General features: G+C 37.3%; 1 pseudogene; it reads right to left on the bottom strand.

Moving 5' to 3' along the window:
* Positions 1-262: 262 nt before the first annotated feature.
* LOC127649719 (rho guanine nucleotide exchange factor 18-like) lies at positions 263-27,509 on the bottom strand (annotated as a pseudogene).

Below are 27,509 nucleotides of genomic sequence, written 5' to 3'. Positions count from 1 at the left end.
AACAAGCATACTATTTGTCTTGTGACTATACTTTTGAAACAATATTTTAAAATGTATGGATTGGCCTCATTGAATTCCATTGTAATTGCCACATTGTAACCAAGAAGAAAAAGAGAGGCAAGTCAAAATGTATTTGAATTGTAATCAATGTTATGCTACAAATGCTGTTGATTGAGCTCAACTTGAATAGAACCTGGAAGATTTAAATAATGAAAAACTATTTAAGAGCAAAACTGAGTAAACAGATTTTATGTTTGTTCATATAATTAAGCAAATGACAAGCACTTAAAAGTGCAACAGTTCAAATCATCAGAAAGGCAGTATTTGCTATGAACTACTTACAATGTACAGATTTAAACTAAAAGACAGAGTTATTTGTATTTCTCAGGATAAAACAAAATATAAAATAATGCTCCAGTGGAATTGTGCCTTGTTCTAGCTTGATGTAACATAAATGAGAGAAAAACAAAAAATAAATTAGTAATAAATAACTGTCAATGGACACATTTAGTAGTGAAGAACTTCTATCTGCAATTATGAAGAAAAACAAGAATTTTTTCCCTCTCTTTCTCTAAAACACTAAATTATTTACTCCTTAAAAAGTTATTCTCCTAGGGGGACTGCTGGGGGGTGGGGGAATGGAGGGTCAGTTTTTTTTTGTTCAGTTTCATGTGAAGAATCTGGGCAATCTGTCAATTATATAAAACTAATAAGAAAAAAGTTTTAAAAAAATTATAGTTTTTTCCAGTTGACAGGAATACAACATTATGTAAAAGTTCCTTATATCTGTGCAGAAACTGGAGGGAAACTAAATTGAGCTTTACTAAAATTGGATTCCGCACATTAAATACACTTATTAAATGTCACATCTGAGATGCTCTTGATCACATGGGGAATTCTAAACCTCCAGTTTTGGTGCCTAACATCCTTGAATCACAATAAATAACTATTATAAAACAGCATTTACAGGCAATTTGATACAAAAGTGTTCTGTGATGCATAATTGAACCGGTTTTACATCATGCCCTCTTGTGACTGATGATTTTTAAGATAAATAATTTCAACCATGATAGGCGCAATGTAACAATTTAAGACTATATAAACCATAAACGCAGAGGCAATAGAGTCAGAGACTCTGCTAAGTACGTCTGTAAGAAGGATCATTCCCCCTAAACAAATGTTTTTTTTATTTATTTTTTTACTATCCACAGTAAAAACAGAAAACTGTTCCCAATTATGACCATAATCTACATGATACAGTCACTTATGCTAAAAAAATTAACTTATGCAAGTATTCCATAACACAACTGTACAGGTCATATTACAGAAATAGAAATCACTGTGCATCCTCGATGTAGTCTGCAGATTACACGGGACACTAAAAGAAAAAAACATGTTCTGCAGCTGCATTGTCTTTGATTTTGCGGTACTCAGAGTGGGTAGTGTGTATGCTGTGGTTGTGCTTCCTGGTTGTGCTTGTTGAATGAGTTTGCATAGAGCTGGATATCTTTTCAGGTTGGATAAACATATCTGCAGAAACATTGCAGCAATAGAAACCATGGTTGTGTAATTATATTACACAACAATATATAAACACAAAAACTTAAAAGTAGTAACAGTTTAAAGATCCTGTGAAATCAAAAATTGAGTTTTGTGGCTTTTAGTCCATATCTGTGAGCTTTGTGATCAAATTGTTGACAAAAAATTACTTAAAGCATATATACAAATTTTACAGAGCCCCTTAGAGGTCAGGGCGAGAATAGTTTTCTGAAATAGTTTTGCATGTCCTCTGAATATATTTACCATGGTTTTATAATAGTAACCATATTTAATCTTGATATTCGTGGTAAAACCATACATGGTTTCCGCCAAAAAAAAACATGGCTACTTTTCATAGTTACTACAATCTGACTATGGTTAAGTAGAACCATGGTTTCCTCCAAAAAACTAAAACATGGTTAGCATACAACAATCATGTTTACCACAATATTACTAAAGAAATTACAACAGTTTACAAATATATATATATATATATATATATATATATATATATATATATATATATATATATATATATATATATACATATATATATATATATATATATATAAAAACCATAGACATTAAACAATGGTATTTGTATAGTAAAACAATAACAACCAAAAATTATTATTTTTATTACCACACTTTTCGTTAACCTGTATTATCACTATGGTTTCATAACAAATATCAAGGTTCAAATATGGTTACTGTAGTGAAACCATGGTCAATTTATTATGAAAACGTATTCTGAAACTATTTCAGAAAAAAACCGCAAATATCTTGCACCCTCTCATTTTGTCCAATCAAGTGCTCTCTAGAATGTCCTCCCCTAAAACCACCCATTTCTGACTAGCAATAGAAAGAAGCAAATCAAGGCTCTTTAGAGCACATAACCTAAAAGCTATTGCCTATTTTGTTTTAAAAGGGGCAACATCATCAAAATGACTTTAACTTCCCATTTCAACATGAAACGTGTCAACAAATGAAAAAAGCTGCACTCGTCAAACAATTTCATGGGGTCTTTGAGTGACTAAAATACAGTAGTACTGCATTAAACAAAGACACACAATGTATAAAGAATTTTTTTACAGCAGAATATAAGATTAAATAAAGACAGAGGGAAGCATTTTACCCAGAAACATTGACCAAATCAAAGAAAGACAGAAGCTGTATGTAAATTGAGACACATTGAGTCAAAAAGATGATACCTGGATGGAGCTGGTGGGGGCTGCTGGATCTAATGCCTCTTAAATTACCTCCTTGTCCTACAACTTTGATGGGAAGTACTTCAGACACCTCTAAACCAGCTAAATGTGAGAGAAGAAATTCAAGGAATTAAAATCAGTTGCACCTTGCTAGTACCTTTTTACCTTCACTTATACAATTCCTTTTCCTGTTTCTGCCTGCACGCTGCTCGAGTGTTAGTAGCTTGCTAGCCTGCTTAGCATTGCTTATTCCTATACGTTCATCATTTTATCCTTTGCCATTTTACCACGTGCTTCATGTTTTACGCTTTTCTACTGTTTCAACTGCGTGTATTTTACAGCGCTCATCCATTATCTCACTTTTTTATTTTCCTGCTTGTCTACATCTCGTGTCGTGCTTGTTCTCCTCTGTGTGTTACAAAGATTAGCCTAATACGGGACCGGGTGTGTAGGATCACGACCCGGCCCCGCCCTCCGCCCTGCCACATTCCTCCCTCGTTCTCTCAGGCTGGGGAGCCCCCAGCATGACGTACACCCCCCCCCCCCCCCTCTTTCCCTGGGGGAGGGCGTACCCTAAGCTCCGTCTGCCGGCAGGTCATCCCCGTCTACCTGGGCGAGGGAGGGGACAAGGGGAGGGAAACAGAAATAATTAAACTGGGGGGACTTCCTGTAACAAGTGTAGTACCCCCCAAAAAAACACTGTAACATTTAAAAGAGAGGGAAAAGGTCAACGCAGAGCGGCAGTGAGAGAGAGAGAGAGAGAGAGAGAGATGAAAAAAAAAAAACTCTTACTCGCCAGTTCTCCGATACGCCGCAGCTTGTTCCTCGGCCACTCCTCCACCCTCTGTCGGACGACAGCCACGCCTCTCTGGCCGGATCAGAGGCAGACCTCCAGCCCCTGGCAGACAGAACACCCCGCTGCGTTCTCGGGGAACAGAAGGGGTCTCCCCCGCCCCTGGCAGCGGTTCTCCCGCTCCAGGCAGTCGGCAGCGAGCCCCTCCCCGCTCGCAGTCGGCAGTCTCAAACCCCGCTGCATTTCAGCAGCCGGTAGGCGACTCCAGATGGCCGCGGCTGCTCCGTTGGGGTGGACGGTAGTGGCGAGAACTCTACTACGGCGTATTCCTCCTCCTTCCTGGATTTCGGCACCAGTGTAAAGGGATCAATGGAAAGGAGGAGGCGAGAACCGGCTTGACAATATAAATAATAGTTTAATAATAAACTGAAACAAAGGACAAACACACATGACGGACATGTCCGTAAACGAGCTCTCTCTCCCGCACGATCCTCTGCAGTTGACCTTTATCAAGCCTTCGAGAGGGATGATGCCACAGGAATCAGTGTTAGGGCCTCTCCTTTTCTCCTTATACATGCTTATACTTTTCTCCTTATACATGCTTCCCCTGAGAGATATTATCAGGAATCATGGAATAAGTTTCCACTGTTATGCTGACGATACCCAACTTTATAATTCTTCTAAACCCAATGAAAATGCACAATTCTCCAAATTAGCAGTGTATCAATGAAATCAAAGACTGTATAGTCAGAAATCTCCTTCTACTCAATTCCGACAAAACAGAGTTACAAATTATTGGACCAAAAACTTCTAAAATTAAGCTGCTAAATATAATTTGTCTCTCGATGGATGTACTGTTACGTCATCTTCTACAGCGAAGAACTTGGGTGTTATATTTTATGCCAATCTGTCCTTTGAAAATTGTATTTCCAATGTTTGTAGAACAGCATTCTTCCACCTCAGACATATTGCTAAATTACGACACATGCTCTCTGTTGCTGATGCCGAAAAATTAATTAATGCATTACTGGGAGGATGTCCAGCAAGTTCAATAAATAAACTTCAATTGGATCAAAATGCAGCTGCCAGAGTGCTGACTAGAACCAAGTAATATGATCATATTAGCCCTATTTTATCATTGTTACATTGGCTACCTGTTATATTTCATATTAATTATAAAAAACTACGTACAAAGCTTTGAATGGTCTAGCGCCACAGTACTTAAGTGACCTTCTGGCACGCTATATTCAATCACGTTCATTATGATCACAAAATTCTGGCTTGTTAATAGTTCCTATAATATCCAAATCCACAAAAGGAGGTAAATCCTTTTCCTATTTGGCTCCTAAACTATGTAATAGTCTCCCTAACACGGGATGCAGACACAATTACTCAGTTTAAGTCTAGACTAAAGACTCATCTATTTAGCCAGGCATACACCTAATTTATCTTTCAACTCACAATTAGGCTGCTTTAGTCAGGTCTGCCGGAAACCAGAAACTTCTACCATGATCGATAAATCTGCATAAAAGTTTACGACATCTACGCTACTATTATTCTATTTGTTTCCATCGCAGATGACACGACCGTGGTGGGTCTCATCAGCAAGAACGACGAGTCAGCATACAGAGAGGAGGTGCAGCGGCTAACGGATTGGTGTAGAGCCAACAACCTGTCCCTGAATGTCGACAAAACAAGAGATGGTTGTTGACTTTAGGAGAGCACAAGGTGAACACACTCCGCTGAACATCGACGGCTCCTCTGTGGAGATCGTCAAGAGCACCAAATTCCTTGGTGTTCACCTGGCGGAGAACCTCACCTGGACCCTCAACACCAGCTCTATCACCAAGAAAGCCCAGCAGCGTCTCTACTTTCTTCGAAGGCTGAGGAAAGCACATCTCCCAACCCCCATCCTCACTACATTCTATAGAGGGACTATTGAGAGCATCCTGAGCAGCTGCATCACTGCCTGGTTTGGGACTTGCACCGTTTCGGACCGCAAAGCCCTGCAGAGGATAGTGAGGACAGCTGAGAAGATCATTGGGGTCTCTCTTCCCTCCATCAAAGACATATACAAAAAACACTGTATCCGCAAAGCAACCAGCATTGTGGACGACCCCACACACCCCTCACACAAACTCTTTACCCTCCTGCCGTCTGGCAAAAGGTACCGAAGCATTCGGGCCCTCACGGCCAGACTGTGTAACAGCTTCTTCCCCCAAGCCATCAGACTCCTCAATACTCAGAGACTGGTTTGACACACACACACGTGTCCTGAGTTGCACTTTAATTACTGTCACTTTATAACTGTCTGCTACCTCAATAACTGCTATGTGCATAGAACACTATCTCATAGTATGTTATGTTTACATTTTTAGAAACTGTCATCTTTTTGCACTACTGAGTACTGGTCGGCGCTGCACTGTGTCTATTGTCCTGTTCATTGTCAGTAATTTGTTGTACTGTCCCGTACTTTGCACATGTTTGCACGTGCACTTTATATAGGTATAGGTATTTTATATAGGTATTTTATTTCGTTGTGTAGTCTCATGTGGTCCTGTGTTGGTCCTTTGTTGTTTTTATGTAGCACCATGGTCCTGGAGGAACGTTGTCTCGTTTTGCTGTGTACTGTACTAACTGTATATGGTTGAAACGACAATAAAAACCACTTGACTTGACTTGACTTGACTCAACCTCGGGATTCATATCCCAAGGTTACCACAGCTGACCAGATCCAGCTCTGTTCTTGCTTGGTGTCAGACTCCACTGCTGTGTCTCTGAGAGATGATGACTAAATGCAGCCAGTGCTAGTCAGACATCACTACGATGGACTTCAGAGGATGAACAGATGCCAATTCCAACTGTAAGACATCGGATACTTCATATGTCACTGCCTGAACCTTGAACTTAGGATGGACACCACCGAACTTCACTGAAATAACCTGCCGGTTGAATTGCGATGCCGGTTTATTTCAAACTGCATCACATTTGTCTATTGATGGACTACACTCTTGAAATGGAATACATAGACTATAATTTTATTGCCAACAAAAGCCTTCATCAGCCAACTAACAAAAGGACAATTGCATCTAACGTAGTAACGTAGATGAATTCCATCTGCAGTTAATTCAGGATGAAATTCAGACATTTGGAATGAATCTTACAATTCATAAAAAAACTTCTTCTTTTTTTAACACTGGACCATAACATTTACTTAGTTTACTAATCTTAAACCATGACCTGCTCTGCACATAAATAACTAATATTGGCATTATGTTCATGCTGGTTAGCCAGAGAGGAACTGGCCCCCCAAGGTTTTTTTCTCCATCAACCAACAACTTATGGAGTTTTGTGTTCCTTACCACAGTTGCCTTAAGCTTGTGCACAGGGGATCTAAATAAAATAATTTTTTAATTAAATTTTTATACACAATTTACAATCATATTTAATCAAACTACACAATGATGACTCGAAAACATTTTAGATATTAGTTAAATTTTTTGTTAATGGATGATTTTCTGTAAAGCTGCTTTGAAACAATGTATGTTTTGAAGCGCGCTATAAAAATAAAAATGACTTTGGTATTCACAAACTAATGGAGGTCTGAGAGCAGTTCTTACCTGCACTGTTGGTGTGCTGGTGGGAGAGCTTGTGCTTGCCATGCTTCTCTTTGCCTTTTGGCTGGGCAGCCAGCTTGGTGGGGATCTGCTGTTGGACGAAGCTGGCTTTGTGTGACTGGTTGGTGATGCTTATGAGGTGAATAGGGACTTCTGTCTTAATGGTCTGCGCAGTAATGCTCTCTCTGTGTGGTGGTACCAGGGGAGGCCTCTCATCGAAGCCAAGAGGAACAACATTCAGTATGGGATAGGGGGGATGTACCTAGGGATTGAAGCAGGAAAAACAGCAAATATAACAGAATGTATAAAATTGGCAAGATAATGCATGATGATGAAGTCCCTTCCGGTGGGTAAGGACGTGTTGTCACCCTAAACAAGCCGATATTACACATTTTCCTACTTACATTACAACTTGTGGGTAGTTTTGCCACTTCCTTTGGTGATCGTTGAAGGCTGAACACTGGGGCAGGTGAATGCCCTGTCATCGCGATCCACGTATACCTTTTCCCTCGTAACGAATATTATCCATAACAAGCAAATTAAACATTAAATATGACTGTCACTAGAGGGTGAAATGCAACAGTCTTATTGTTGGAGACGGTGAAATGGGGGTGTTTTTGCCTGTCAATCATTAACGCTCTATTAGACTTTAGGTATACTAAGATGGCCGCTCAAACATTTCTGGTGGCTTCACCTCCTGCTGCATCAGCGATCCAGTTCTATCTATATATATATATATATATATATAATTTTATATCCTTCAAAAATTGGCCACGTTCACTTTCTTTGATCCCATTCACTTCCATTGTAGGTGCCTTACTGAAACTTACTGAAAAAAAAGTCTGCTTTTTTTTAAAGAAAAGGAGGAACAAGTCAAAATAAATGTATGTGGTAATTAACATTATGCCACAAATGCTGTCGATTTAGCTTATCTTGTATTGAACTCTGAACATTCCTTTAAGTACCCCAATTAGATTTCAAGTAATGTTCTAAATATAATAAAAAAGAAATGTAATGACTTTTTATGCATATAAGATCAGAGTAAAGAGCTTCTATTCAGTTTTACTCATTTTAGAAATTATATTTAAGCAATATCACACAAGCAAGAGTGCGATATGGCCCGACATCACAGCAGTGCTGATTTAGGGCCATATAGCACGATTACGAGTGTGATATTGCTTATATACAACAGTTCAATGAACAAGTAAATAAAAAAAAATTAAGGAAAACTTAGTACGGTCATAAAAACGCATTTGTGCATGGAACTACTTTCTTAAGCGATGAATCAGAATCTGCCGATGCTGGTTCAAAACAAATGATGTGTCCAAGCATTCATTAGTAATTCAAAAATGTCAATTCAGAAATAGTACCATGGCTTGTGCTGTTTATAACAAGTTATTGGATGAACAAGGATGTGTGTGAGAGAGAGAAAGAAAGAGAGAGAGAGAGAGAGAGAGAGAGAGAGAGAGAGAGAGAGATGGAGCATGTGCAATCACCTGTTGCCACTCCCAAGCAGAGATGCTGTCAGCTTTCTTAGTGGAAAAATAGCGTCCAAGCGGGGGGGGTATTTCTTCCTATTTTGCGGTAGCCGGTGCGCATAAGTCGATCACTATATAGAAACCGCAATGTCCTACACCATTTTAAACAGCACTCATTGTGTAATTAATCAGTCTGTTGTGTCTCTCAGCTGTGATGAGTCATAATGCTGAAGTTGTTTGTTTTAAGCCGTTTAAAGCTATTTCCTAGCTTTAATAGTAGTAATACAAGCGATCACGAAGAGCTATTTTACGTAAACACCAGCTGACAAGGACTCAATTCACGTCAATTAAATCAATTTAATTTGGAATTTCTTTCAGTGTATATGCACGTGAAAATCTGATGTTGAAGGTTGGAATCTGTACTCGCAGACAATAATCAAAAACCTGTGTTCTGAATTCAAAGTTGTAGGCAAATAGTCACAAATGTGTAAAATGACATTGACAAATACAATATCAGACACAAACTTGTAATACATATTTACTTTTCTACACTGTAAATACTAATAGTAGTCTCAAATGATAAAAAAAGTTTTCTCAACTTAATCTTAAGTTTTTACTATTCTTACTAGTTTTAATTAAGTTAATGTTACTCTCTAAATCCTAAAGGTGTCATTAATAAAAACATTTAAGTAGTCCTAATTAAACATTACTTGAAATGTCACATTTTGGAATCATATCTCAAATACTTAAGTTCTTTAAACTTTGGCTTTGAGTACTACTAACTCAAAATTGCAATACCCATAAACCCTTGCTCTTGAATAAATTATGTTTATTTGGTCAATACAAGGACACTTATGTAGTAAAATAATATTTTTTTATTAAAACAATTATTTATCTTTAATTCTATGACTATTGTTTTTGTTTTGTTGTAGCTGGTTGATAATTGAGATATCTGTGAATTCACCATGAGGGTGATTAGTGTTACCTCTGGTGAAATTGGTGCCTGTTAAGTTTAAGCCATTTTTTTTAATAATTTGTCCTTTACACATATGCAGATTAATGTACTGAGGAGAGTCCAGTGTGCCATATGGCTAACCTAGTGTCTATATACTATATAACCCAATTTAAATAATTAAATCAAAACAATGATACTGTAACTCATCATAGATGAGTTAAGCTTACTTGTAACTAGTAAATGTTACTTACAAAATTACATTCTGTTTATTTGAGCCAAACAAGTATGCTTACTTAGAAAAAGCATGCAAACTGATTGCCTTGAAAAATGTAAGTAAGGTCAACTAATTCGATTTTACAGTGTACTTAAATTCAGTTTTGCACTTTTGTATTTTAATTCAGTTTCATACAAACCCAAATTCAGTCTGCACTTACAACCTCTCAAATCTACCACTACATCTTAAAATCTTCACGCCTTGAATTTTGCAACAACTTTTGAGGTTAACCTGTAGCAAAATTCACTCGTGCATTTGTAAATCTAGATGCAAGAGCAGGCAGCCAGGGTTGGGTGGGGCCAATGAAGCTATTATCAAAAAAATATTATAAAGAATTTGTAAATAAGTTATGATAAACATACGTTCCACCACAACAGATCCAGAAATGTGCATTTCATGGTATTGTTAGGATTCAATTAAATTCCCTTATTTAGATGGCAAATACCCTGGAACTGAAGCACACAATGATCATGGTTACTAGAATTAACAAAATAATTACTGTCATGTAAAATACATTTACAAATTACCTATAATGAGAAAAGTCTATTTTCATACAAGAATGCCCACTGTGTTCAATATCATCTTCATTTCACAAGTGGGTATCTTACAATAGTTATAGGAACAGTACAACGGACCCTTTTCACAGAACTGTTATGACAAGTTTCAGCCTACTTTAACAACGTAAATCTAGAAACTTTTTTATATTTCCAATTCTAAAAATATTTATTGTAAATGCATAAAATTGTACTTTGTAATATATTACCCTGGAATATACAATATACTGGGTATATTGCTGTTACTTTTGTCATTACCATTTTCCATATTGGATTAAATGCACACGTTTAAATATTTGTATAAATAATCTTACTGTTTCTTATTTTTAACTTTTATGTTTATTGTGCTACAGCATCTAGTAAGGAAGCTGCAAGTGTAATTTCATTGTACGGGTGCAATGAGAGTTGTACATATACAGTACAATGACAAAAAAAGATTCAATTCAATAAGTTTAATTGAAGTTCAATAACTTCTAACAAAGCTGAGGTGACAGAAGATTTGGCCCGTTTCTCTCTTCTTACTGCTAATACAGCACTGAATATTTTTATCTTCTTTCGCAAAGCTGTGAAAGCATAATTGTTGATTTTTTATTTTGCTAATGGAGCAAACAGGTCAGCAAAAATTTTATTTACTGTGGTCCCCCAATCACAGCAATTCAAGTTTAACCAACTAGGACGATTTCCGCTTCGAGAACACAGAAGTGTGAAAAGGGTTTATTCACTTATCTAAGCAAGTATGGCTTCTGAGTTTACAATTAAATATTTGCTTGCCAATTTGCAACAATTGCACTGTCGCATTTAATAGGGTGCAAGTCCAGACTTGTGGTTGTACTGCGAAACGAATTAAAGTATACAAGTAGGCATGTGACTGTATTCGGTAATATGGTATATCACTGGTAATTAACCTGCACAATATTGTTATCATGGGCATAAATATATATTTTTAGATAACCTTTTATAATCTTTGAATTCAGAACACAAGCTTTTGTCTGCAAGTACAGATTCCAACATTCAACTTCTGTTTTCACATTAAGGCTGTGCGTGTAAATGTTTACTTACAAGTACAAATACTTATTGTTATACAATTTCTCAAATTAAAATCTACAAGCTCTCGGTTTTGCTATTTTGTTTTACCTCCATAATAAGCAGTCCTAAAAACTGGAATATCTGAACATCCTCCATAGCACATTTGCTTACATTTTTACCTTTCACACTGTTGCCAACTGACTAATTTGTTACATACATAGTCATTCTGATTTTGCAGCACCACAGTGGGAAAAAAAGGTTTTGCAAAAGAAGCTTAAGACTTCTATGGGAGCTGAAACATAAACAATACTTAGTACACCTTTAATAACCTCAAACACAGTGAGCATGTCACACCAACTAGTGGTACAAAATATTCACAGCTGTAGATCAGTATACAAGGCAACCCTCCACCAAACCAGTACCTGTTCTTTCTCCAAAGTTAAGTTTGCAGGGTTGGGAATGTTCTCGTTCTTCTTATACTTCTTCTGCAGCTGCTGCAGCTTCTCTTTCTCCTTCTCCACAGCATGCATGGAGTCTCTGAGCCTCTCCAGATCTTGCTGGTACATCTCCCTACACTTGGCCTGCTGCTGCCTCTCCTCTGCCAGCTGCTCCTCTTGCTTGCTGTATTCCAGCTCTCTCTCCCTCAACTCCTTCTCTTTCATTTCTGCCTGCACTCTTTGACTCTCTCTTTCCTGTTCCCACTGCGCCTGCTCCTGCCTGTACTGGTTCTGGAGCTGATGGAAGTTGGCCAGCTCCTCGTGCTGTTTTTCCAAGTTTCTATACTTTTCCTGCTCCAGGAGGGAGTTACAGCGCGGTCGGGCTCTCAATAGTTGCACGCTGCAACTCGATGTGGCTCTCCAGTTGCAAGACAACTGACAGAAGAGAGAAGAGATCAACTAAAGAAACAGCTTAAGGTGAGCAAGAAGTAGTTGACATATGACAATTCTGTCAAAATTAACTCACCCTGATGTTGTTCCAAACCTGCATGACTTTTTTATGTGGAACACAAAAGGAGATGCTTTAACAAAGAAAGCCCTTAGGCTTCGCGGTTGGGCAAAAAATGTAGTGCTAAATGATGCAAGTGCTTGCACAAACACACCCTTCAATCATAATGTCCGAGTGTACTTTTGTTGTCGGGGTTGCTAATCACTCCACGCACAGTATGCGTGACACAAATTTCCTCATCTGCACAGTCCTTGTCTGCGCACATCATTGGCACATGCACCTGCCTTTGAATGTATTAAAAGAGTATTACAAAAGCAGTCATTATGCACAAAATGCGTTTGTTCATTTGCAGGTAAAAGAGTATACTTTGAAAGGCAACACGGACGACCAAGCATGATCTGATCCAGAATGCAGGAAAATAAAATATAACGGGCCTTTAGTTTTTATAAACGCACAATGGAGATCTTTGCAAATAAATAGGTTCTTCTCACCAAAACGAAAACAAAATCGAATGCCTTCAGAAGACTTGGAATATGACACACCAACAGCATGGGCTACTATCATTATACTTAGGGTCCTTTTTAAATCTGGTGAGGCAATATCCGCTGCCATTGCACTAAAAGATGAAGGACTATCTTCATTAAAAACATCTACTTTTGTGTTTCACAAAAAGTCATACAGGGTTGGAACGACATAAGGGTGAGTAAATTAAATTTAAATAATTTATTTTGTGAATTATACAAAGTCTTAGACTGACTGACTGACTGACTGTCTGTCTGTCTGTCTGTCTATCCATCCATCCATCCATCCATCCATCCATCCATCCATCCATCCATCCATCTATCGTGCATCCGGAAAGTATTCACAGCACTTTTTCCACATTTTATGTTACAGCCTTATTCCAAAATGGCTTAAATGAATTATTTTCCTCATAATTATACAAACAATACCCCATAATGACAATGTGAAAGAAGTTTGTTTGATATATTTACAAATTTATATAAAAAAAACAAATTTGAAAAAAAAACAAATGTACATAAGAATTCACAGTCTTTGCCATGATACACAAAATTGAGCTCAGGTGCATCCTGTTTCCACTGAGCATCCTTGAGATGTTTCTACAACTTGATTGGAGTCCACCTGTGGTAAATTCAGTTGATTGGACTTGATTTGGAAAGGCACACACCTGTCTATTTAAGGTCCCACAGTTAACAGTGCATGTCAGAGCACAAACCAAGCCATGAAGTACAAGGAATTGTCTGTAGACCCCTGAGACAGGATTGTATCGAGGCACAGATCTGGGGAAGGGTTCAGAAAAATTTCTGCAGCATTGAAGGTCCCAATGAGCACATTGGCCTCCATCATCCTTAAATGGTAGAAGTTTGGAACCACCAGGACTCTTCCTAGAGCTGGCCACCCGGCCAAACTGAGTGATTGGGGGAGAATGGCCTTAGTCAGGGAGGTGACCAAGAACCCGATGGTCACTCTGACAGAGCTACAGTGTTTCTCTGAATGTCAAGAGTCATGTCTGGAGGAAACCAGGCACCGCTCATCACCTGGCCAATACCATCCCTACAGTGAAGCATGGTGGTGGCAGCATCATGCTGTGGGGATGTATTTCAGCAGCAGTATACAGCAATGTACAGAGACATCCTTGATGAAAACCTGCTCCAGAGCGCTCTGGACCTCAGACTTGAGCAAAGGTTCATCTTCCAACAGGACACCAACCCTAAGCACACAGCCAAGATAACAAAGGAGTGGCTACGGGACAACTCTGTGAATGTCCTTGAGTGGCCCAGCCAGAGCCCAGACTTGAACCCGATTGAACATCTCTGGAGAGATCTGAAAATTGCTGTGCACCGATGCTCCCCATCCAACCTGATGGAGATTGAGAGGTCCTGCAAAGAAGAATGGGATAAATTGCCCAAAAATAGGTGTGCCAAGCTTGTAGCATCATACTTAAAAAGATTTGAGTCTGTAATTGGTGCCAAAGGTGCTTTGACACAGGATTGAGCAAAGGCTGTGAATACTTATGTAAATGTGATTTTATTTATTTTTTTCCATTTTTTTACTTTTAATAAATTTGCAAAGATTTCAAACAAACTTCTTTCACGTTGTCATTATGGGGTATTGTTTGTAGAATTTGAAGGAAAATAATGAATTTAATCAATTTTGGAATAAGGCTGTAACAACAAAATGTGGAAAAAGTGAAGCGCTGTGAATACATTCCGGTGTGTGTGTGTGTGTGTATCCATTTTGGCTGCCATCACCCACACCTTCCCTCCAACCAACTAGTGAGTACTGGTAAGTAACATCTACTTTTCACAATCCAATCAATTCCCAGTGGATAAAGTTAAGTCCTGCCTTACAGTTTTTCTTGTTGAATATCCTGTTTCAATTGAAAAAAATGCCAGATTACGGAAGTAAAAAAGATTGTGAGTTTCATTATTATTTCAAGGCTGATGGAACATTACATAAAGATTGAGAGTGAAGTAGTTTAAAATGCATTTAGTCAGAACCGTGGCATAGCAGTTAGAGCAAGTGCTCCAACACGGGCAACACAAAGTCTGCGCCTCAGCATTTTCCGATCCAGTTTTCACTGAATCTCTCCATTCCCTGTCCTCTCTATACTATCAATATGAATCGTTAGCCTAAATATATATGCATATTTAGAGTATGAATTACCTGAAGGCTGTAAAGTTTCCAAGATAGGTTTGTTACAGTGTCATAAATCTGAGGAAATAAAAAAGGATCATGTTAAAAAAGATAAACATGTTTTAAGCAAAGTATAAAATCGACGAATAGAGAATAAAACTCTCACCTCAGCTTTAGGAAAGTAGACTGCTAGATATGTACTCCAGCTCTGTATACTTATCTCCTCGTCTGCCTAATGGGTTAAAAGCAAGAACATAAATTAATGCTTACAATAGTATAAATACATAGAATAACTGAGGTTAACTGAATAACATGAGTGATATACTAATGTCAGCTCACTGATAGCTCCATGTTCTCATTAGAATAAAGCTCTCTGAGCTGAGGGTCTAAATTGGCCCAATGGTTTCTGTCCCTCATTTCTTCCATGATACCATCTGCAAACAACCAGTCAACAGCAATGAATATTACTTCATTACACTGGTAGTGTAAAGTAGTACAAGTAACTGGGTGAATCTAACAAAACATGCGAAAGAACATATCTGGGTCATATTTCACAATTAAAAAAATATATATATATTTTCATAAAGAACATGACCATTAAGACGTTTTGCATTCCCCCCTCCATTCTCATTACATAAAAAAAGGATATATCATTATGGTAGTACTTATTGTCAGTGTTGTAGTTAAGGCCACCCAAACCGAGACCAGATCAAGACCAAAACCAGTGCGAGTCCCACACTGCATGACACACTTACGACAAAATGTGGCACATGCATTACTCGGTCTCCACACTCTGCTATGGAATGATATTCCGGACATTATTCAAAAGGAATTGCAAATTGTATTTGCAATTGCGTTTTCAATTTGTGGACGCATAAAATGTGACATAATCCAAACGCAATTGCAAATCGCGCATTACGGTTTGCATTTTCGTTTAAGCGAACGCACAGTGACTGCCAAATTTCAAATGGAAAAGCAAAGTCCGTTTGCAACTGTGTTTCCCATATCTTCCGAGTTTTGGCCCTGTCATATTTAAATAGCAATTTCAATTACCACGTCTGCTTTTTCACTTTCTCAGCGTCGCGTATGTAGCCAGCCAAAACTCAAATGGAATACTAATTCCCTTAGTATTTCCATTTCTGATGCCTTACACGGAAACCTGTCAATCAGGGTCAAGGGTGGGATTATGGTATGGGGCGTGTTTGTCTTGGGAAGTGACATCACTCACAGTCTATCAGGATCAATAATTAGCACTGCACTTTATTCATCTATAATCTCACACTGAACTGTCAACATATTCTCCTCAATATACTACTTCATATATATATATATTTCATATACTCCTACTTATTGTATATTGTGTGTATTGTTTACTGTACATTGTATATAATTATTGTGTTGTGTAAGTATGTGTACATTTGATTTGTAAATTGTTTTGTGTAAGTATGTTGTTTATTGTAATTGGTATATGTCTTGTCACTGTCATGACTGCTATGTTGCTCGGAACTGCACACAAGAATTTCACCTACTGTTGCACTTGTGTACATGGTAGTGTGACAATAAAGTGATTTGATTTGATAAACCGGCGTCTGTTCAGGGCATCACCTCTTGACCGTCGACTGTGAGTGACGTCACTTCCCAAGACAAACACGCCCCATAGCATAATCCCACCCTTGACCCTGATTGACAGGTTTCTATGTAAGGCATCGGAAATGGAAATACTAAGGGAATTAGTATTCCATTTGAGTATTAGAAAATCAGTTATTTTGAATTCTTATAATAAAGGTGGCTTAAATTTCATTGATTTTGATTCTCTTAACAATACCTTAAAAATTAATTGGCTTAAACGTTTCCTTCACAATCAATCTTCTATTTGGAGTATAATCCCAAGATATATTTTTTCTCAATTAGGAGGTATACATTTTCTTTTAATGTGCAATTATTCAATTAGTAAACTTCCTGTCAAACTTTCCAATTATCATCAGCAGATGCTTATGGCTTGGAAACTTATTTACAAGCATAATTTCTCGCCACACAATTTTTTAATTTGGAACAACTGTAATATTCTTCATAAGAGGAAATCTTTATTTCTTGAAAACTGGTTCAATAATGGGGTGATATTAGTAAACCAGCTACTTGATAGTGAAGGTAATTTATTTAATTATTCGATTTTGTTTCAGGATACCAATTCCCAGTATCTAGTAAAGAATTTAATATAGTTTTCAAGGCCATCTCTTTGGAAATCTGTATGCTGTTTAGAAACAATAATAGTGCTACAGTGACTTCTGTTTCTCCCCTAGCCCTGAATCTACTGTGGTTGGTTCTATTTGTTTTTCAATACATAAATCCAATTATAAAATTAGGTCATTATTTTTGGACCCTGTTACTTCAATTCCTTCCTCCATTTCTTATTGGAATAACCTTTTTGATGATATTAAATGGTCATATGTTTGGTCACTTCCTCAGAAATTCTTTCTAACTAATAAAGTTAAAGAAATATCCTATACAATTATTCATAGATTTTATCCAGTTAAATACTTTTTAAAGAAATTTAGAAATGATATTGATACTTCCTGCTCTTTTTGTGAAGCCTCCTCTGAAACTGTTGATCATTTGTTTTGGGAATGTCTTTTTACTCGGTCTTTCTGGAACAATATTGATGCTCTGATTGTCCAAAAGGTTTTATGTAACTTTTCTTTATCATATAGACACATTCTTTTTGGATTTTATGTTAAAGACAAGAATCTAATTAATGCATGTTTTTGTATAAACCTTCTTTTATATATTGGAAAGTTTCATATCCATAAATGTAAATATATAAAAAGTAAACCCCACTCTAGCTTTTTCAAAGAAGAATTGAAGATGTATTTAAATACAATTTCAACTTCTGTTAACAAGAAAGCAATGAAAACATCCAGAATTAGTGCCATGTTTAATATTCTCTCTTAATGTTTTTTTCTTTTGTGCCCTCTTCTTCTTTTTTTTTTCTTTCTTCACTTACTCTCTTTTCTTTTTAGACTATTGTTGAATATATTTAAATTTCTTTCACATTTCCTCTCTTAATGTATTCTGAACCATAATTTCTCTTTTGTTTTGAAAGATTGTTTATATTTCTTGTATGTATCGTCTTGTTCTGTTTGTTAATATTGCAATAAAAAAAATAAATAAATAAAAAAATAGTATTCCATTTGAGTTTTGGCTGGCTACATACGCGACGCTGAGAAAGTGAAAAAGCAGACGTGGTAATTGAAATTGCTATTTAAATATGACAGGGCCAAAACTCGTAAGATATGGGAAACACAGTTGCAAACGGACTTTGCTTTTCCATTTGAAATTTGGCAGTCACTGTGCGTTCGCTTAAACGAAAATGCAAACCATAATGCGCGATTTGCAATTGCGTTTGGATTATGTCACATTTTATGCGTCCACAAATTGAAAACGCAATTGCAAATACAATTTGCAATTCCTTTTGAATAATGTCCGGAATATCATTCCATACTCTGCTGTCACATCTAGTTCTCTCACCCAAGGGAAGGAGCGTTACCACGGTGTGTAGCGTTTATGTCAGAGCTGACATTGGCTAACGTTGATGTAACGTAACTTTATATACATTAGCAACATACATTTATGAGGCATGTCTCGTCATTGTTTATCACAAGCAAAAACGTAACTTGGAAACAACAATTTGTCTCTACGTGCCCTGTCCCCTCAATCTCTCACAAAGTTAACAATGCATTAGCTACATCCCTCAATATATGTTAACTAAATTAGGTAGCTTGCGTATCTAGCTAGGTGGCAAATAGCTGGCAAGCAACTGAACAAGATGACATTAAGGAAACAAAACTGCAACGCTTCTGTTAGCTGAGCAGGTGGTTGACTATCACCAGAGATGTCTCCAAACAACCCAATTCAGAAACAATGCAACGCTAGCATGAGTTACAGGTGTACGATTATCAAAAGAGAATATAATTTACCATGTTTTGAACACCTGCTACTCCGCTAACGTTTGTTAAACAAGCTTCAATATCATGTAATGTATGAACTTTTACTAATTTATCGATATTATTTAATAAAAGTGGATGTTTATCACTTATTTTGTACATCTTCCTGGGTGCCGACAAGATTGTGTGTCTTCTCTCAGTGAAATCGGATTGTAAAATTTACGCACGACTTTCCAAGTTATAATTACGTCTTCAAGTGCCGTTCCATTGCATTTTTCCCAGTAGGAAGTTGGAAAATCCGACTATCCATTTTGAAATGGAATGCAGCAAGAGGCAGATTGCTAAAATTAGCTAGCTAGCTTTGATAGCATAACTTTTCCTACTCTTTGTCAGAGACCGAGACAAGACCGAATAGAAATGTGGTCGATTCCGAGACGATACCTTCAAAAAGTGGTCTCAAGACCGACCGATCTCTAGTACTGCAACACTGCTTTTAACTTATGCTGATTTAAATAATAAAATCATTGTATTACAGTATTTTTGCTACACATTAAAAACAATTGCTGCAGTAATAAAAAAATAAACATCTGCACGCATTGTAGCAATGAACATTTGTGAGGGAAACGTGATTAAGTCATGAAAATAGTGGCACAGGGGGAAAAGGGATTAATTGTCTTTGTGTTAAATATATTATTTCAGTTTTCTTTTGATTTTGAGGTAACATTTCCTGGACATGTTTTGTGAGATTCACCCAACTCTGTGCAAGATCATTTACAGAGATTTTCTCTTACTTCCAGGTTGCATGTCAAAGCCAGTGAAAGTATCAGGTCTCTTGGGTAGTGGCACCAGATTCATTCCCTCACCACTGGATGAATTTTGGCCAAGCTCACATGCTACCAGCATTTTTTGTAAAAGCTCCACTGAGAAGAGAGAATGAAACACATGAATTACAATCCACCATATTTATTAGTATTATTTAGTATAAATTAGGGCTGGGAAATTTAAGGCATTAATTCCTGAGATTAATAGTTGACTAGTTTATGCAATTATTGCAGTACACTTTTTTTTTACTTCATGAAACTTCACTATTGTTTTTCCCCACCTTCTGTTGATAAAGATATATATTTCCAGGAGGTACAGACAACAGCACATCCTAGCAAAGAAATGTATTCATTGACGCATAATAAACACGGGAGCAGATTTATTTATTGTTTATTGATTTATTGACGTGCACTATGGCTGCCGCCGCATCATCCAGGTGGGTGCTGCACACAGGTGGTGGTTGAGGAGATTCCCCCTATACTATGTAAAGCACTTTGAGTGCCTAGAATAGCTGGTAATCTGGTAATCAGAAGGATGCTGGTTCAAGCCCCACAGCCACCACCATTGTGTCCTTGAGCAAGGCACTTAACTCCAGATTGCTCCATGGGGATTGTCCCTGTAATAAGTGCACTGTAAGTCGCTTTGGATAAAAGCGTCTGCCAAATGTAAATTATTATTATTATTATTGTACGGAGAATTAAGACATCACCCGCAAGTGGTGAGCCAGGTGTGGGAGAGATTCAGGCAAGCTGGCGTATCTCTTCGGATAGCCCGAAAAAGCTCATTCACTGTCATCTGAATCAAAAGCGAAACTGCATGTCAATTAATTTGATGTCATAATAATTTATAACTGTAAAAATGTTTCTAATAAACTGAAAATTTTAACATACATATTTAAATAATTGATGACTACCCAATTTCTAGCAAGCTCTGAGATAGTGTAAAGGAAATACAGTAAATGTACCTTGTATCATGATTAATTATAGAAAACAGTGTGATTAATTACATATTTTTATCGATTCAAAGCCCTAGTCCAAGTACATTCCATTAACCAAAAATATTTAGTATTCTTTCACAAAATAATTGTTAATGACACATGAATCTACAAAGTTAACAGAGGAAGGTTGATCACCTAAATGTTAACCAAATATAAAATCTAGCAATGGCCCAAGAAAGAACTGTTAGAATATTATGTGAATCAGAAAGTCTGAAAGGCACTATAATTAAGAGATGATGTACTGTCAGTTATTGCTGCAAAATAAACCTACACAGGGTGTTCAGGATCTTGACACAATGACATTATCACAATTATTACACAGCTTCTTGCAAAATAAACACATCTATAAAAAATATTTATTTGAGTTGAAATGTTAATATGTTAAATGAAAGGCATGGATCTAGCACAGTGTAGGAGGATTAAACAGTTTAGCGGTCATCATAAAACATTTTCTGCCAGAAAATCATATATATATATCTGTCAGGAAGCAATTTAGGAAATACATCATGATTTTACAGTGGATGTTAGTGTGAATGCCCCTTTCTATTGTGTAGTGAGAGTCTCACCATCTTTTAAGGCTCTGGCGAGGAGATGCTCCTCCTGCAGGGGATCCGCAGCATTCCCGTGCAGCAGACGGTACCCAGTTGGTGAAAAGTCATCTACACCAGTCACATAGGCTGCGATATTGACAAATAACTTAAGCTTCTCTTGAAGATGCTGCTCTATCAAGGCATTGCTCATACACAGCTTCCCTGCTCAGAAAACACAATTAAATGTGATTATTTTTTCTAGCTGAGAAAGACAGACTGAATTCATAGATTGTAACTCTCATACTTTCAAAGTCCCTCATCCTCACAGAGAGTTCTTCTGGTTCCTCCACCTTTTCTTATGGACAGCTGAAACACAACCAGCATGCTAAAGGTAAGAATAGTCAGATACAAATTTTAAGGAACAGTAAGTTTGAAGATATTAATTTTTTCAGTGTTAAAGAACACACCACTCCACGGCCTTCCAGATTTGGTTTCTCCAGGCTTTGCGCTCCTCTCCGGAGGAAGTGTGAAGCTCGTACATCTCTGGGGTGTCAGAGGAGGCCGAGATCAGAAACATGGCCTTCTCGTCATGAGCCGCTTCCCGCACTATGAGCTTCAGCAGTGAGATCCCTGCAGGCTTCCGTCCTACATGAACACAGTTTACACAGCTGATATTTATTGATAGCAACACCAGCAAAATAATGACAAATTAGCTAAATGAAGTGTGAAGGATTACATTAAACAAAGATTTGTCAGAGCTCACCAGAGAGGCAAATGTAAGTCGCTGATCTTTCTCCAGTAGCAGCAGCAAAACATCTGATAACAGCAGGACAAGGACATCTGAGAGAACATGAGTGATTAAAATATAAATCAATAAAAATCACAATTCTGAACTTAAGACACTGCACATTAACAAATAATATTTAAGTGCATCTTTAATAGATCTGTCAGTTTGTAAGGTGGTCACCTTTGTTTCTGTTAGATGCTAATCTCCAGTTGAGCATTCCCTCATGAAACAGCTTCCTCTCGCCCTGTATCATGTCCTCTCTGCGGAACACCAGTCCATGAGACATCTTGACCTGAGACTTGGGCTCCAGCTTACTGCTCAAGTCCCTAAGCCGCGCCACCTTCTCAAACTCATCCACATGAGTGTTTACTTGAGTTACTGTTTCCTTTAGCAGATCAAGACCTCGTACCAGGTCCCTTTGCTCTTCAGAGCCGACTGTCAACAGGAAGAGAAATTAAGTGAATTAAACTTGCACAACCTCAACACGACCTGATTTGTGGACGTGCTTGGATCTACGAATGCATACAGTATGTGGGTCAAAAATTGCACGGGTGTCTACTTTTTGATTATGATTTTTACATTAAGCGGTCTTTTGATCTGCCATTTCAGGTAAGGTGTCTTTGACCATGTGAACTGACATTTGTAACATTTAGTTAAATATATTGTAAATTCAAAAATAATTTGCACCAGTACCCCTAGAATGCATATTTGAATCATATATGACCCATTCGTGTTTATATGGTACTCAGTGCATTTAAAGGTGCACTCAGTAATTCTAATCCAATACACTGTCAAATTCTGCAAATATCTCCTCACAGTCTGCTAATTCTCTGTTCTGTGGGTGGGCTGAAAAAAAATCTAGTATTTGTACACAGCCCTGGCATGTAAATGGGACAAAAATAAAGTGGATCAGACTGATCCACACAAGACTACTCCAGCTAATCAGCAACAGGTGGTGGTTCTTGAGCATGCACAAGATGTGGGGTTTGGGCAGAACGAGAGGGAAATTCATTAGAAGAGCCATGGCAAATCTGGCTGATGAACTTTCTTTAGTGTCATATAGCAATACAGAGTACACAAGGTTGTCTTTTCTTAAGTTTATAGATACATTTTTGTAAAACTTTTTATCTTAGTCCATTGTACTTATGTTTGTGTGGGTAGAGTTGTTGAAACATTTCACATTTTACCACAAAAAGATGGAAATTGCCCACATTTTTTTATACATCCTATTTTACACTGTCACCCAAAAGTCATACTTCATTTATAATGTGCGTGAAACTCTTTAGAATTTTATAATATATATATACATATATATATATATATATATATATATATATATATATATATATATATATATATATATATATATACATACATACAGTTGAAGTCAGAAGTTTACAGACACTCAATTTTTTAATCAATCCACAGATTTTATATTAGCAAACTATAGATTTGGGAAGTCGTCTTTTTGCACGGCAGACGTCATTTTTCCGACAACAGTTTACCAATAGATTGTTTCACTTTTTATTGACTATATCACAATTCCAATGGGTCAGAAGTTTACATACAATAAGTTAACTGTGCCTTTAAGCAGCTTGGAAAATTCTAGAAAATTATGTCCTAAAGCATAAAATATGCTTTATAAATGTACATTTTAAACTAAACATAAAATGTATTTTAAAAAAGAATTAAAGAAACCAAAAAAAGGACAAACTCAAAACAAAACTTTTCATTGAAATAACAAATTATTGTATTTTTTAATAAAAATAGCTAAACACACCTTCAGTGTATTTGATGGCACGTTCAATCAGAACTGGATACTTTGTGATGCGTTGTGTTATAAGGAGAATAATCTCTGGTATACCTAATCTTCGTATGATGGACAGCTGACATATTTTCTAAGAAAACAAAAGTGAAATGACTGATTTGCTGCAATATAACAAATATAATTTCACCAAGGTTTTATAAAACTTGACAACAAAAAAGCTGAGTTCCTACTTACTCTTATAAAATTCTGGAATTTCTTGTTATTTTGCATGAAGTCTTTGTAGAAGTTTACAGCATCGGTGTGGTGACTGCAGAACACTCCATAGCAGTATCGCAGTTTGTTTCTCATTTCACCTGAGAACTACACAGACACACACAGTTAATAATAGTTAATCAAATGTTAATAAAGCAGTGTGAAGTATTTGCTATACATACATAAAAATGTTTAAATTTAGAATAAGGAACACTTACAGTGTACGTTTTGGGGCCACTGTGTAGCAACATTTATTTTAACATAACTAACACAATAATTCCACTAATTAAAGCAAGCACCTGCTACTTATCTCAGCTCAGAGGAATGCAGGTTCCAAAATCATTTAAAGGAAACTAATCCAGGCAGAGACATTAAACAAACTGTATATGGGGGAAATCTGAGCCTAAACTTTGAGACACAAAGATGTGTTTGTGGGACTGGACAATAAACTTTGGATCCGAAAAGAATGACAGAAAGCATAGAAGATCTGAAATTCATGCTCACCCTAAAGCAGATATGCAACGTACCAGTGCGATAAAGATGTCTCCTATCCTGTGGATGCAGTAATTCTGGGTACTGCCTAGCTCAATGGAGTCCACTCATCGCTGTTTAAGGCGGTTGAGAAAGGGCTGGTGCACTTGCAGCAGGTAATCCGCCTGCGGGGAAAGCCTCTCCAGCCTTGCCTTGTCCATTTGCAGTATCTCGCGCAGTTCCCGCACGTATACACCTAAAACCAGCTTTAGTTTCCACACGTGGTTGATCTCCGTCTGAATCAGTTCTGTCACAATAATCATAAGCTTGTTCAGTAGCGGGTCTAAGATTTTCTTTATCTTGAACATATGCACAATAGTTCTAAACAACAAACAGATCTTATAATAACAGAAACCTTGCTTCAATGGTGTTTAAATTATTATTATTGTTTTTAAATAATAGCCTCTTTGGAGTATGCTTTTAAATACTAGTTCCGAGCATCAGCCTCTAGATCTTCACGCAGTGCATTAGAATCACCATCTGTGTAGAAAAGAGTATATATACCCTTCCCTTAGTGTCAACAAAAAAGTGACGAATGCTTAATGACGAATCTAACAAAGTAGGTTAAACTTATCACACCGTCAATATTGATGGTGTCAGCAGAATATGCGGGAAGGACATTAGAATCCTCTGACAAGGTCTTGACTTTGGGTAAATCTACTTCGTCCATTGTATGATCTGAAAAACAAAAAGACAATAAAAACTCTGAATATAAACTGTTGGACAAGACAAGACGAAAATTACTTTCCTCTTCTTTCTGAACCTGTAACTAGGGTTGCATCGATACAAAATCCATGTGCCAATACCATTATCCGATTATTTAGAACAACATCTGCTGATATTTATAGTTTTGTGATTCTGATTTTTTTTACTGCTACATTGTTCAAATCACTGATAATAAAATACACCATTTCTAAATAAATGTAAATACACTGTGTGCCCAATTATTAGGCAAATTGTATTCCTCAGGATTAATTTTATTGTTGAAGAAACACAATGCTCTCAGTCAATCCAAAATGTTATTGAACTTCAAACCTGAATGGACGGGGGCTAAATCATTTTTTGGCCATCTTTGAGGCCCTTGCTGGCTAGCCAAGCAGTGGAGTACTTGGATGCATGTGATGGAGCATTGTCCTGCATAAAGATCATTGCCTTCTTGAATCCTGAGGACTTCTTCCTGTACCACTGCTTGAAGAAAGTACTTTCCAGAAACTGGCAGTAGGTTTGAGAGTTGAGTTTCAGTCCATCTTCAACTCGAAAAGGTCCAACCAGTACCCCTCCTCCACCTCGCTGGCACCTGACTATTAGTGATCCACAATACTCACTTGCCAAATAATTGAGCACACAGTGTAATGACTTTCTTCTCTATGCCTCTACATCTCTTAAATGTTTCAGAGTTACTGAAAAGTGTCAGTTCTAAACAAAACACTGAAACAAAATGCACATTATTAATTCATCTATTTAATTATAAATAGCCTCTTGTTGAAATCTGAAGTTTGTCTCTACTCAGAACAATTTATGATTCACAACTTACTGCACTAATTTTGTCCAATCAAATGCTTTTTAGAACCAGAAAGCACCCTCCCGCTACATCTAGTCAGCACATGTTCTATCCCACGCTCATGATGCCTTTACAGAACACTTCAAAGGGAGCACAATCCATGCTGTAGGGTCATTCCAAACACAATTTTAAAATAAGAATCACATAAAAAAATTGTTGTGAATGACTGTTATCACCTTTCTGCCCTTTGAAGCTCTCACAGTGGTGGGTAATTGTCTTTGAAGGGAAAAGGAATTTATGTTTAATGCAGGCAGTCTAATGACTAGCACACCTGGTGTCGCAAATTCAAATCCAGGGCATGCTGAGTGATTCCAGGCAGGTCTAAGCAACCAAATTGGCCTGGTTGCTAGAGACGGTAAAGTCACATGGGGTAACCTCCTCATGGTCACTATAACGTGGTTCTCGCTCTCTGTGGGGTGCATGGTGAGTTGTGCATGGATGCCACGGTGAATAGCGTGAAGCCTCCACAAGCACCATGTCTCCGCAGTAACACCCTCAACAAGCCGCGTGATAAGATGCACGGATTGACAGACTTTTACAGATTTCATGTGAATTCTACTAATAGAATGAGGCATATAGTCATTGATAACACATTTTAATATCACATTAGTTGATGTTTTACATGTAATCTTGCAGTTCCTCATATTTAAATACTCTTGTGTCTGTATGTTCACAAAAAGTATACTGTTGCTTAGCTGTTTTGAATTTCTTTTTAGCTCTGAGCTAAGAACTAAGAATTTCTTTGTGGGGGTTTAACGGCCAATACCAATGTTTGGCCGATTCATCGTTGCATCCCTACCTGCAATGCCTACATTATTAATTTAAATCCAAATAATTCTAAAAGGTGAAGTATGTCATTTCTGCAGCACTAGTGTCGACAAACAAAATTACAAAAATAATGTTCTCAAATCGGTTTACCAAACAGTGCCCCTGTCTGCTATTGATGGAAAAAACATAGTTTTGCCCCAAACTTACGCCATTGGCTGAGCTGATGTTACTATATCAGGGTGGTCAGCATGCTCAAACAATGTTTTTATCATACCACAGAGCCAGTGTATACATTTTAGGGGGAATCCACCCACTAACTGCTTACTTGAAGTAGTCTCTGAATATTAGGTTAGGAAAGTGGAAAGCATTTTAACATTGAGAAAAGAAAATTACACACTTCACCATTAAAGAAAATATTGAAGTATTCAGTTATTTTATACAAGTTACCATCCAAAATGCCAGAGTACTGACCTGTTGCTGTAGTAATAACCAGAGGTTAAAGGCTGGA

This window comes from Xyrauchen texanus, chromosome 9 (assembly GCF_025860055.1).
Source record: "Xyrauchen texanus isolate HMW12.3.18 chromosome 9, RBS_HiC_50CHRs, whole genome shotgun sequence".
NCBI lineage: Eukaryota > Metazoa > Chordata > Actinopteri > Cypriniformes > Catostomidae > Xyrauchen > Xyrauchen texanus.
This window is presented reverse-complemented; position numbering and strand designations above follow the sequence as displayed.